This window comes from Empidonax traillii, unplaced genomic scaffold (genome assembly GCF_003031625.1).
Source record: "Empidonax traillii isolate 1590-97213 ecotype Southwest subspecies unplaced genomic scaffold, ASM303162v1 scaffold69:size3087049, whole genome shotgun sequence".
Taxonomy (NCBI): Eukaryota; Metazoa; Chordata; class Aves; order Passeriformes; family Tyrannidae; genus Empidonax; species Empidonax traillii.
Genome location: NW_020955262.1, coordinates 1,940,136 through 1,952,868, shown reverse-complemented (window position 1 = coordinate 1,952,868; position 12,733 = coordinate 1,940,136).

Genomic DNA, 12,733 nt, shown 5'->3' with positions numbered 1-12,733 from the left:
TATACCTGGAACCCACTTACAACACTGGAAGGGTTAAAAACATTTAAGCAAGGACAAAGGCCTCACTCAAAATAACTTGCCCCCCCCCCCCCAACATATCGTTACTTAATCAATTTTCACATGGATTTTACTTTTGCTGCTGAAATTGCTAGCTATTATTTGACACATAGTGCTGGACTAGAAATACTATAAATCTGAAATGCTAATGTGCTTTCCACTGTGTGTGATTCCTACCAATCCAATACATCACCCACAGTTACTTTTATCTCAAGCCAAGACTAGCGAGGGCAAAACACAGTCTTTTATTGACTTCAGAGCTTCTTCCATTAATTCCTTGCTTTTTCAACCTTCAGAGCAATCACAGGCTGATGGCAGCATCCTGGATTTTCTTTTGCGATGTTATGAGCCCGACTTCCTTACACAAAGGGTGTCTGAGGGGCTGGGAACCTTCTCGAGGCAAGGAGGCACATTACTCGCCGGCTGCCTGACAACAGGGGGAATTGCTTTTTCTTTTTGAAACATGCAGTGAAGGGGCAGGCTTAGCCAGTGCAGAAGCTTCCACAGAGCCTCCGGGAAGAAGAGGAAAAACACTTCATGCTCCTTGCCAAGACATTTTAGATGCTAAGTGGGGCAGCAGCAAACCTGAACCAAGCTACTAAAGCCCTCACAAGCCAGCCATGCAAACGAGGAAAACAACCCTTCAGGAACAGACTTTTTATAAACAACCCAGAGAAAAGCAAGCAAATGCAGATTGTTACAAATAGCATTGCTTCTTATCATACATGAACCAGAGACGTTCCTGTTTAAAGGATGAAAACACATCGGCTCTCGTGAGGGCAATATCTAGTGCTTCAAAACCTCCTAAATTACCAACAGATCTCCATTTTTCAACTGTGGTACACGTTCAGCCTCATCACACACAGCACAAGTGAGCAGATTCAGCACACTTTAAATTATTTTCAGCAGATCTGGCACAACTGTTTTGCAGTTCAAAAGCAGTTGCCGCAGCATCTATAGAAGGTCTGTAATGGCTCACTCCAGTGTCCTGGGCACAGACACACTGTGGACACACTACAAAGTCAGTGCAAGCATCTCATAACTCTTGCTGACATTGTGACAGCTCCCAAGGCCAAGAGCCAAACACTTCCTACTTGTGTTGCTCATAGGCTAAAGAAACAGTGTCAATCTGAGGGCAAAGGCAGTTTTCCATTTTTTCATAGCTGGTTGTACATATAAAAGTTAACATTAAACACCTGACTAGAACTGGTCAGAAAACACCATATTTTTCACAGGAGAAAAACAGAGCTGTAGCATCCACCATGGCTAAAATCCAAAGTAACATCAAAGCGCTGTTGTATCCAGGGCAGTGGGAAAAGATCCATCAGAATTCAAGACACCAGACTGCCAAAACTCTTGCTTACAAATTCCTATACAGAAAATTTGTTGTATGGTGTATAAGTCCACACAAGTCCTCATCTCTAATTCTGAAGAATAGAGAAGGCAGCAGTGAATGATAGTGCTGATACACTTAATCATCTAAATGCTAATAATTGTAATGCTGCTGTTGTTATCCCATAAACAGCAGCCTAGCTGGAACCTAATTTATGTGCTGCAGTAAGTACATGTGGTATTGTGAAGAATGGTGGATTAGAAACTGCTACAGAGAGAGTATCGGGTTAGGATTTGCTGACTAAAGATACAAGGTCATTTTCTCTCAGATTCCTTGAGACAGTGCACTTGGACTACACACAAATTTCTTATGATTTTCCGAGTTTTGCTAACTCTACTGGCACAGAATACAGTCTTGGGTTCATTAGAAATCAGTTTCATCATGTAGCACTTTGGGAAAAGATAGAAGTGGATCTGTAATGCTATAAGTGATAGGGGCTTACAGCAGGGTCACTAGATAAATACAAACATTGTTACAACAGCTGTATTCAATTTTGTATGTACAGAGGTCATTAATAAGTAAGACTGAGTCATGATAATAATCCTTGAAAACAAATTAAGTGGTTGATTTCCTTATTACTGAGTCCATATATTTCTCATTTGTTCTGGCTGGCAGCACAGCAACATATTAGTTAAGAGTGGCTTGTTTGCTTTCTTAGAACTGTTGTCCAGATGTCCAAACACAGATATCATTACATAAATTACAAGTTTAAAATCAAAGTGTTTCTTAACAGCAGAGTGTGAATTCATAGAATACAGGGAATTATTTTTTTTTGCTAGACTTGAAATAAAATGTTATGTAAAGGAGACATTCAAACGTTGAAAACCCACATCAACATGCTGAGTTTATTACAGAACAGCTCGCTGAAAATTATTGGGTACTAATCTTTTAATACTGCAGCTGATCCTTGGTCAACCTGTTACAAGAGCAAATTGCCATTCCCAGCTGTGCCATACTATAAGAGGATAAACATCAGAGCAGCCCTTAGGAACAACCTATTTCAAGAATATCTCTTCAATCTTTTACAGCTAATCAGAGCCACATTAACAGAAGAAAAGCTGCCAGAAGGGGACATATGTAAATACCAATCCAATTTGATGCACTAAGGCACAGATTACCTTTTTTTTTTTTTTTTTTTTAATGTAGTAAGATAGTGCAAATTCACTATTAAAAGACTGCAGAACTAAGAAATTAAGACTCAGGGATCTAACATGCAAAAAATCTGGGCCCAAGTACTTAGGGGAGTCTCTTTTCTCTCACTGCAATAAAATCACAGTACAGCTTGGGGGGAGTTATGTACCTCAGTGCTCAGCCTGTTTCACAGAAAACTTGGTGGACTTCACATCAGAAGTTGCAGTGCCAACCAGACTATGATGTACATTTGGGAACTGAAATGTCTCTGGATCTTACCAGCTGCTACATAAGCTAAATTTCCACTAAAACAAGTTGTGCTCAGCACTTTTTCAGGCTCATTGGCTTTTTATTCCACAAATGCATTTTCTCTCTCAGTTTCTTCAACTTTCATTTTCATTTGCACTTACTCTACCTTGTGCTTCCTTCCAATTTCAACATGACTACTGCAAGTCATAACTGAGCAAGAACCCTCTCTGTACTCACAGAAGTCTTGTCTAAAAAAAGACTGTTGGCATTTGTAAGCTTTTAAAGGCAGAAATATTTACTTACTGACTGCACAACACCTAAAGCTATGGGACCTCCAACCTAGCCAAGGTCTTTGGCCACTATTGTAACAGTAATGTTACACAACTGTTTTAAATTTATAATCTTTTTGCCTTCTGTTTCACGTGCAAGAAAAGTGTATTTTGTCAGATGACTAAACGCCACTTCTTTTAATCATCTCCACCTTATTCCAAGATGACAGTACAGAATAACTGCAGAATCACACTGTTTATTTAATATACTACAAGATGGCAAATAACCTCCTTCATCTACCAAAACATTTATGTGGATAAACAAAGTTCCAGAGAAAGCTATTTTACTACTGTCTTTCCAGCAATTACAGAAATATGGATCAGCCAATTTTTAATACCAATATAGCCTAGCATATGGCCATGACCAGGCTCTGGCAAAGCCATCCTGATGCTTCTTAAAATCTAACCCACAATTCTGGCGAAATTATCAGAAAAAGGAAAAGATATTTCTCCACAATCACCACCCGCCCAGGGCAGCACCCATTCCCTGGTGTGGGGCAGGAAGGGCTGTGTTCCTTGCCTTCTCCCTCCCCATCACAAACAGTTCAGCTGCATCCACCCAGCATGCGCCAGGCTAGGGAGCAGCTGACTCTCTCTAACTACTGCTCTGGAGTGTTAACTGCTATTTCTCCATCTGGCTTACACAGTGTTAGTACTTACACTGTTGGTCCCTGCTGGAATTACTATCAGTGCAGCCTGAGAGCGGAGGGAGTTAAGATGGCTTGACAAATGACTACTGAAAATCGGGAAGTGGTGTTAATTATGAAAAAATGAGAGTATATGAGAATTGCTAATAAATAGCTGAACATAATTTATATATCTTATCCATGACTTATGCCAGAGCTAGATTTAAAAGCTGTCATTAAAGAACATTTCTTCTTAGCAGTCTTACAAGCTCTTCCTTTGCACATGTGCCTGATATGGCAATGGACCAAAGGGCTTCACACCTCAGGATGGACAGGCATTAAAGGATTCCCCCCCCCCCCTTCTCATTAATCCCTTCAACAATTACTCTTTCCAAAAATGACAGATTCATCTTTGGCCTTCTTCCTGCATGGGGAATATTTAGCCAACCTCATAAAAAGAGTCCAGTTTGAAAGCAGCCGAAGTTACAAAATAATTTGAGCCCTACAGTCAGACCTTCACAGAAAAACCGTGTCCTTCTGCTGATCGTGTCAGAATCACCGGAAAGGCCTCTCTAAAACCACAGAAAGTACTTCCCTTTCATGCCAATGCTTCTCTGTGTGCAGGAGGAAGGACGGTCTTGTGGCTCACAGAGACTTGACTGTCAGCATGCATGGCTTCTATTCCTGGTGGTCAGCAACTTCTCTTGTGACTTTGGGAGAATTAATAAACTTCCCCACCCACCAAAATCCCGGTCTGCTATACAGTGTAACAACCTAAGGCAATTTTGCTTAATGGCTTGGCATAGATGGGAAGCAGCATAAGACTTCAAAATCTTATTATTTTCATGGTGTTACTATTTAGTGGCATTTTAGTTCTCCTCACTGAGCAAAACTCTCACCAGATGTGTAGTGTCTATCTCTGAACATCATCTACACTGTCAAGACACAGAGAGATAACTACTTAAATATACCTATTTTTCATCAGCTGAGGGAGGGGTGTGGCAAATACAATCAAAGAAAGAACATCTTGAACTCACTCTCAACTTCACCTTCACAGTTATGGTAATTTTGAAGAAGTAAGACAGCAATGTTGTTTATATGTGTTTCTGGTAAATCCCTCTCCAGGCAACTTCTATCAGATCAATAGTGCACATCAAACAAACATTGAAATTTTTTAATGTCTGCCTCATTTAATTCTAATCAGATGTACCTCAAGATCCCACCAGCACTGTTCAGTGGGTGTCCAGCTGAGTGACACAATCACACAGCTCAAATGAAGGAGCAGCTATGTTGGTTCACGTTTTTACTCTTAATTCCCAGGAATAATATTTACCTTGACAGAAAGCCCACCGATGTGCAGGAGCTCTGTGATGGTACTCACCTCGAAAGCTGGCTGGAAAGAAAACACTCAAGGAACTGGCACATTGGCTCCATTTTTAAATATTTTCTGCAGGTTAGAAGCAATTATTTTTAGAAACCTTTGAATTCCACAGATTGACAGAAGCATCAGGGAGGCTTCCACTGACAGTCTTCAAACACCATGTATTTGATAAAAAGCTGAAAGCAACTGCTATGTGAACCAGCAGTACATTAATTTCTTCAACCTTGACTTCAAAGAAAAAAATGATACTTTAAGTAAGTAACCAGACAACCTTGAATTGTAACTTGCAGTTAAATTGAGAACTCATGTTCATATCCTGACTCTTCAGGATATGACTCTCAAGAACAAACTTCAGGTGACTCATCTGAACACTGAGACTGAAACAAACTCAGTTTGAAACACAGAGATTAAAAAAAAGATTTCTTTTCCTTACATCATGCCTTTCTCTCTTCAGCTGTGGGGCTGCCTAGCTTAAAGGCTTGCTACATAATGCAAGAACTGACACCATTCCAGGGAAATTTATTTTCATGAAAAGTACTATATTGATCACGGTTATCTGTGACTTGTCACCCAGCTTCAAAAATAGTTCACATTAAATTAACCTGTTGAGCACTAGATTACATGTTTCTTTTCACATTTTAATTTCTTGGATAGAAGCAAGGTGGAATTGCCATCTACAACATTCTGCTGCCTTGCATTACTCAGAACTTTCTACCAAAATGATTCCCGATCTGTTGCAGAAATATTAATTCTGGTTTTGTACATGGTGCTACATAGAAACTATGTAAAAATGAAGTTCTTTCCCACCCAAACTGGTATTAACAGCACTGCTTTCAAGCTAGTCACTCTCTCCAGTGAAAACTGGTTTGTTCAGAACCCATTTGACCATTTTCCTGCAGCATCTATGTCAAAAGAGCACACTCTGTGCAGAAAAAATCATGGATCAATATATCCATTTCCATTGTCTGAGCTCACAGAAGCTCCAAGAGCAAACATAGAGACTACAAGAGAAACTTAGCCTTTAGAAATTATTTCAATGCAGCACTATGAGCTACTGTCACTAATGAAGGAGAAGAGCTGTGCTCATGACACGATTTGAGATGTTACAGGGACCTTCCTTTTGTGGAGGTCAAGTTGAAAATGAGAACCAGAAGCAATTAATTCTTTTCCTCCATATGCAATAAATTCCTAGTCAGTGACCCTTGTTCTTCTCAGATCCTCATTCCAGAGCATCACATGTACTATGTAGAGCATGAAAACACAAAGCTGCTGCAAGTGTCTTTATCCCACCCAATCTGTAGGCTCATTAGTACTGTCCTGAGGGACACAGTTCTAACTATTTTTATCATTTATCTAACTATTTTTATCATTTGAGAAACTTGAAATGTCAGTCTCCTGCTGTTTACTGATTAATTATGAAATACAGTACTTAAAGCATGATAGAATGGGGGTTGCTCAGGCTCCTCCTCTTTACCTCACCACTACAGCTAAAAAAACCCAACAAATTAAAACCCACAAACTCAATTACTGGGAATAGAAATGGACAATAAATTCTCCTACTTTACAATCAGTTAAGGAAAAATAAAAGCAAAAAGTTCCCCCTATTACAAAGGTACAGTGTAGTAAGAGGAGTGTAGCAAAGAAGGAGAGAAATTTGTTGGCCAGGCATTTATAAGGAGTGTGACCAAATAACTAGAGATAAGGGGTACATTTGAGTACTGTCTCAGAACGCTCTTATTTTTTACTTGAAGTTCTCAACAACCAAGAATTGCGTTAATTAATACCTGAGGAAATATTCATGTATTTTTTCCACACAAAAACAATCTGTGTGCCATCCAGACTCTCCCAAAGTGACTCAATCTGAGTAGAGCCAGTGTGTAAAGAAAGGACTTTTCAGCGCTTGGACTCATCCCCAGAGAGGACACACTGTGTAGGCACTGGGGAAAGGGAATTTTATTTGGCTTAGGTTACATTGCTTCACAAGGCCAGTGCCTACTGAAGGACAAACAAGGTGCTGAACACATTCTGCTTTAGTGCTTGACATATTTTCCCAAGGTCTCTAGTAAGTTTTAAAACCAAGTGAATGAAATTTGCCTGTTTGAGTAGAAAGGGAGAACATCTTAGGAAAAGCTCTGAGAAATTAACAAGAGATAAGAAGCTTAAATAAAAACATTGAAATATCTGTATGTACACAGATGCAAGAGAAAGGCTGCTTCGTCCTCTCAGCTTCGATATCTGCTGGCAGATGTTAAGTTTCTGTCTCTTACAATGAGCACTTTTGAAAGCAGATTGCCTATAGAACCATACAAAAATTAAACATGTTAGTCAAAATGCCCCAGATTTTTACATCTCTTTGCCTCTATTGTAGGTTTCAAGTTTTTCTACCAGGACTTTAAGACCTTACACTTTATATTTAGCTACTGATATACAACTGCAAACTGAGGTTCAACAACATGAGCTATGAGTTTAATCTTGAACACTGCGTATCTCCTCACTTTGACAGTTTAAGACAACTTAATTAAATATTTATTGCTGATTTAGACTCCTGAAGCTAAACTAGGCTTATGTCTTAATTCTATTATCAGACGGTGACGCATCAAAATATGCACTCCCTAAAAATGGAAAAAACCTCAAAACACTCTCTGGCAGATCAATAGCTTTAGAAGTATAACTATTAAAAAGACCCCTTACAAACTGTTTCCCTTATTTTATACCAAATTGATCACTGTCTACGTCCATCCAGCACCGACCCCATCTGTTAAGTCCCAAACATGCAGAACACTTCAACCCCTTACAAGCAAATTCACGAGTGCCTCAAAAAACTGGGAGAGCAGGCAGCTGCCAAATGTAGCAGCCTGCAATGGGGGACAAAATGTTTCAAGAATACAGGTTAATAACCTTTATTCCCATGCTGGCTACTCATGCTCTACATCTTCCTGAAGCCTCTAAGAAGGTTCTTGAACTTCAACCGGTGGAAAGCAGTGCTAACTGTGAGGTAGCAGCTCATGCTCTAGACCTATTCCCACCATGATTCCCTGCTGAGGCTCGGGAACAGCATTCCTGTGGATAGTTCAGTGCATGGAGGACATCCTCTCCCCAAGGAGGCACTTGAATGATTTCATACAAGCAAGTTGAAAGGCATCAAGTTACTTAGAATTTCAAAACTGAAGCTTGCTCAGAGAGGACATGAGAGGTAACTTCCCCCTCCTGCAAAGCAACTTCCAGACAGAACCACTGAAAGGCTTTTGCTGAATTTGGTTAATTTTTGAAGTAAGGCCCATTCTCAACAGGTGCATTATAAATCCCTTGCATATATTCCAAGTATTAATAAGATACACTTGAAAGTTAAATAAAGGGCTTGTAATTAAAAGTCTCAAATAGTTCTACAGAGCAACAACTCCTGGGGATAGAGATGCCTTGAGCACTGGCTTTTCACCACACAGCTTTCATGGCGAAGTTCAGCCCTAGCATCTTTACATGGAGTAAGCCACATTAAAGTCAACGTCTAGCATCTGGGAAACTTTGGGGATCTTAGAGGCCATTTAACTTATTTCTTATAGCACAGCGGGAAATTAAAAGAGATGAACATACAGAATTCACTAAAATAAATTAATGCAAATAGCAAGAATGAAATATCCAATTATTCACCGAAATGTTCTCATGAGAAGTTATTGCGGTCAGCCAGAACACCAGATTTCAGTGTGGAACACTTATCTGAACCTTTGCATTTGCCTCCATACTTCATTTAGGCTCTAGTCTATTTAACTCAGGCATCCCAGGTGCTCAAGCTCCAGCAGAAAATCCCAACAGAATCAAGATTCTGGGCATGAAATACATTGTTCTGCCGACTCCTAAAGGGCAATCGAAACTGTTTTGTCTTTGTGCTTATTGCAGTCCTGAGTGACCTACAGCAGTAAAGGACTGTCTCTGACAAATGTTGCCATAGATTTTATTTATTCTATTTTTAATTAGTGTCTCAAGCAATAGGAATCCCAGGGGGAGATTTTTCTGCACTGTCAGGAAAAAAATTTCTGACCTTCAGCCTCGGATTTCATTGTTCACTTCGATCCCATCCCTCGCTCCCCTCCCCACCTTGGCCCCCGCACGCACAGAGCCTGAGGCGGCAGACGGCCTCAAAGCCGACATGTTGCCACTCAAATCTTTCCTGCGGCAAACTTACAACCTGAGCTTCCCAACCCTCATCCTCCCGACCCTTCCCGGCCCTTCCCGAGGTGTTGGATCGGGCGGGGCGGGGGGCGCCCCCTGCTGGCCCGCGCGGGCCCTGCCGCCCGCTGCGTCCTGACCCTGGGAGAGCAAACAAACAGCAAAAACAGGGAAAAAAACAAACCAAACCAAAACAAACAACAAGGAAAAAGAGCGGAGAAGTGGGTCCTGCCGGCGCTGCACCCCTCCCTTTCAACACTGCCAGGCTTCAGCATGGAAAGACCTGTGTAAAAACAGAATATTATTATTTGCGACTCAGAGAGCAGACGACGACCCATCAGTCCATGTGTGTTCTCCAAGGGCTGAGAATACTTCCAGGGAGAGAAGGAAGAAGTTCAAGCAACCAAAATATTTTAAATCATTAGGCTCTGTAGTTTTGCGCTTCTCTTTTTGTTTAAAACCAGAAATCGCTACTGGAATTCAGTGGGTTCTCAGTGCTCTCTGAGAAGAGAGCAAGACATACTCAACTTGTAGTGTTAGAGATAGCAATATTAGGGTGAGAAACACTGCTGCCAATTAAAAATAAACTAGAAGAAAAGGCTGAAAACAATAACCGAGCAGGAAGCCAAATTTCCTTTTAGAGATGAAAGACTATCTTTAAGATTAATATGAATTTATCCCAGCAGGCAGCTTTGGCAATCAACCTTTTTTAGAATATGATTATCTTCCTGCTTCCATCAGGTTTCTTTTCACATTGTGTATTACCTTAATCACCAAACCAACAGAAAAATCTCCACCAATAAAGTGTGTGGTACTTTAACAAGCATCACTGTAGGCCAAGGTCTTAATTTTTAATCAGAATATTACTTGTATCATTGCACAACCCCAGGCTACACACTGAACCATCACACCATGATGGCAGTCCCAGAGAGCTTAACATACACAAGACAAGAAAACACCAGGACCAGAGATGCTGAGAAAGGATATACGTAAGATCAGTAGCAGAACTGAGATGAACACGTCCATCTGCAAGACTCTCTTATCTGCAGGATCACACTGTTTCCCATCAACATGTCATACTGTGGAAATGATGAGTGCCATTACATTACAGCCCAGCAAATGTCTCGCGGCAAGGTATGGGCATTGAGTAGAAGCCTGCAGGAATAAGTCAGAGCACTGAATACATCATTCCTTATCCCTTTTTTCTCTAGGATAGAGAAAGCACAGAAGACTGGAGAAGCAAAATAAAACCAGATACTCCTTAAGGAACCAGTAAGCAATATTTGATGTCTAAGCCAAAATGACTTCAAGGGGATGGCAGTGTCATGACTGATTTCAGAAGTGCTCCTACTCCAGCTCCAATTCCCTGGGGAGAAATGCAACACCACACGTGCATCTTTTTCTCTGCTGCACAGAAACCAGTCTTCTACCAAACTCTGGTAAAAGCAAAATTAAACATTTATGCAGCAGATAGATCAGATGTGTGCACTGTCACTAATTCATTAGTACAGACATTTAAGGAGGATAGGTTACATATTGCTGCCATCCCAGAAGGTTTTGTATGAGCACGTCATGGAGTTTTGGGGAGTCCAGGAGTTTTCCACCCACACAGTGCAACCTTTTCCTAACCCATAAAGAGTAATTTCAGCTACTTCTGCTATGAACAACACAACTGTGGTGACAGATGAATCAGAATTTTACATCCTTCCCCATCACCACCAAAATTTGCAGTTATATCTCATTCTTGCTTCCATAGTGAAACCTTAGCAAAATCCATCCAGCTAGTGAGAAATAAGCTACAAACTTGGGAAAGAAATTCTGAAATGTATATATACATATACATCTTCCCCATATACTGCAGGCAACCTTTCAGTTGGCAGTAAAAAACTTTTACATTTGAGATTCTTTCCAAAATGTGAACTGCCAGCTTCAGTATTTATGCGGCAAGGGTGACACTTTTTATACGCATCTATTTTAAGAAGGATGGCTTCAGAGCTACTGTCAGGATTGAGACAGTAATCTGTAGCACCAAGATTACTCAGAAATCCTATTTGCAAACCAAGTCCTATTAAAACACCCCTGCAGTAACCCAGCCTCTGAACTTCTCCTCCTTTTGTCAACTACTGCCCGGCCCAAACTATCTGAGAGGTTTAGTTAGGATTTTTACACTGGAAGGAATGTGACAGATTCAGACACACACTGAAGCAACCTGATGAAGCTAATTGGCCTGCAATTATCAGGGGAGGTCATAAAAGAAGAGTGTACAGTGCAGACTTGAAAATCCTCAAAGCTATCTGCTATGTTAACCCCGTAGTGGCCCAGATAGAGCCATCAAACACACACAAATCCCCAGTACAAGTAGTATCAGTGTAAGACATTTATATCAAACAGGCAGAGGCTGCTGCATCTACACAGTTCAAGCTGAGGAATTTGTTTAATTACGGAAAGCAAAACGGCCCCATTACCAGCCTGCATCACACACGGTACTGAGGCACAGGGAAGGTTGCAGGGATGTATCATCACAAAGACCCTTTGCTCGGGCTAATGCAATTAAACCCCAAAAATGCCATGATTCCGTGATAAAAACATGGCTCAGCTGGGTTCACCCTGCACTGTTATAAACTCTTCTTCCTCTGCTGTCAAGATTAACTCCAAGTACTGAAACTCAACCGTTGAGCCATTCCCCCTCACAAATCAGCGTTACAACAGGACAGTAGATGGCACTGCTCGAATTCAGTCTGAGCCTGCGCTCTTCCTGCAAAACGCAGGCCAGGCAGGGGAGAGGGGTTGTTAAGGCTAAGGCTCGCTAGGGAGAGACTGACTCATGCACCACACAAATTAGTAACAACTAAAAACCATGGCATTCGCTTTAGAGAGAGCACAGTGCCTTAGCAGGAGCTAAACTACAGGGCAAATAAATACATTAGCAAAAGGCTTAGTTTAGGGCGGCAGGAGTACCTGTCCAAAAGTTCATCTACGGTACTTCTATCTTCAACTTAATGGCTTTTACTGACACCTACTTCAAAGGGATGGGCATTAAATATTCTGCTTTACATGAACCTATAAGGGACAAAACCATTCTGGATTTTATAATGAGTACTACTAACATTATTTAAGTGAACTTACTGCCTACTTTTCTTTGATCTCATACTTTCAGCTTGTGGGGGAAAGGTCTGCAGGGACAGCAGTTTCACTGCTCCAAGAGTGTTCAAGTAAAAAGTCATTCTGGAAGCTGCTCCAGCTACTGCACAAAGGAGATGCACAAACTTAGTGCAGAGAAGATTTTGTACATGTCTATATGCATAAATATGTGTAAATATGTATGCATGTGTACACACACTATGGATTTTTTTCATACACTTACACAGTACATACTAGACTCCTTTGTTAGCTCTTTAGCAAA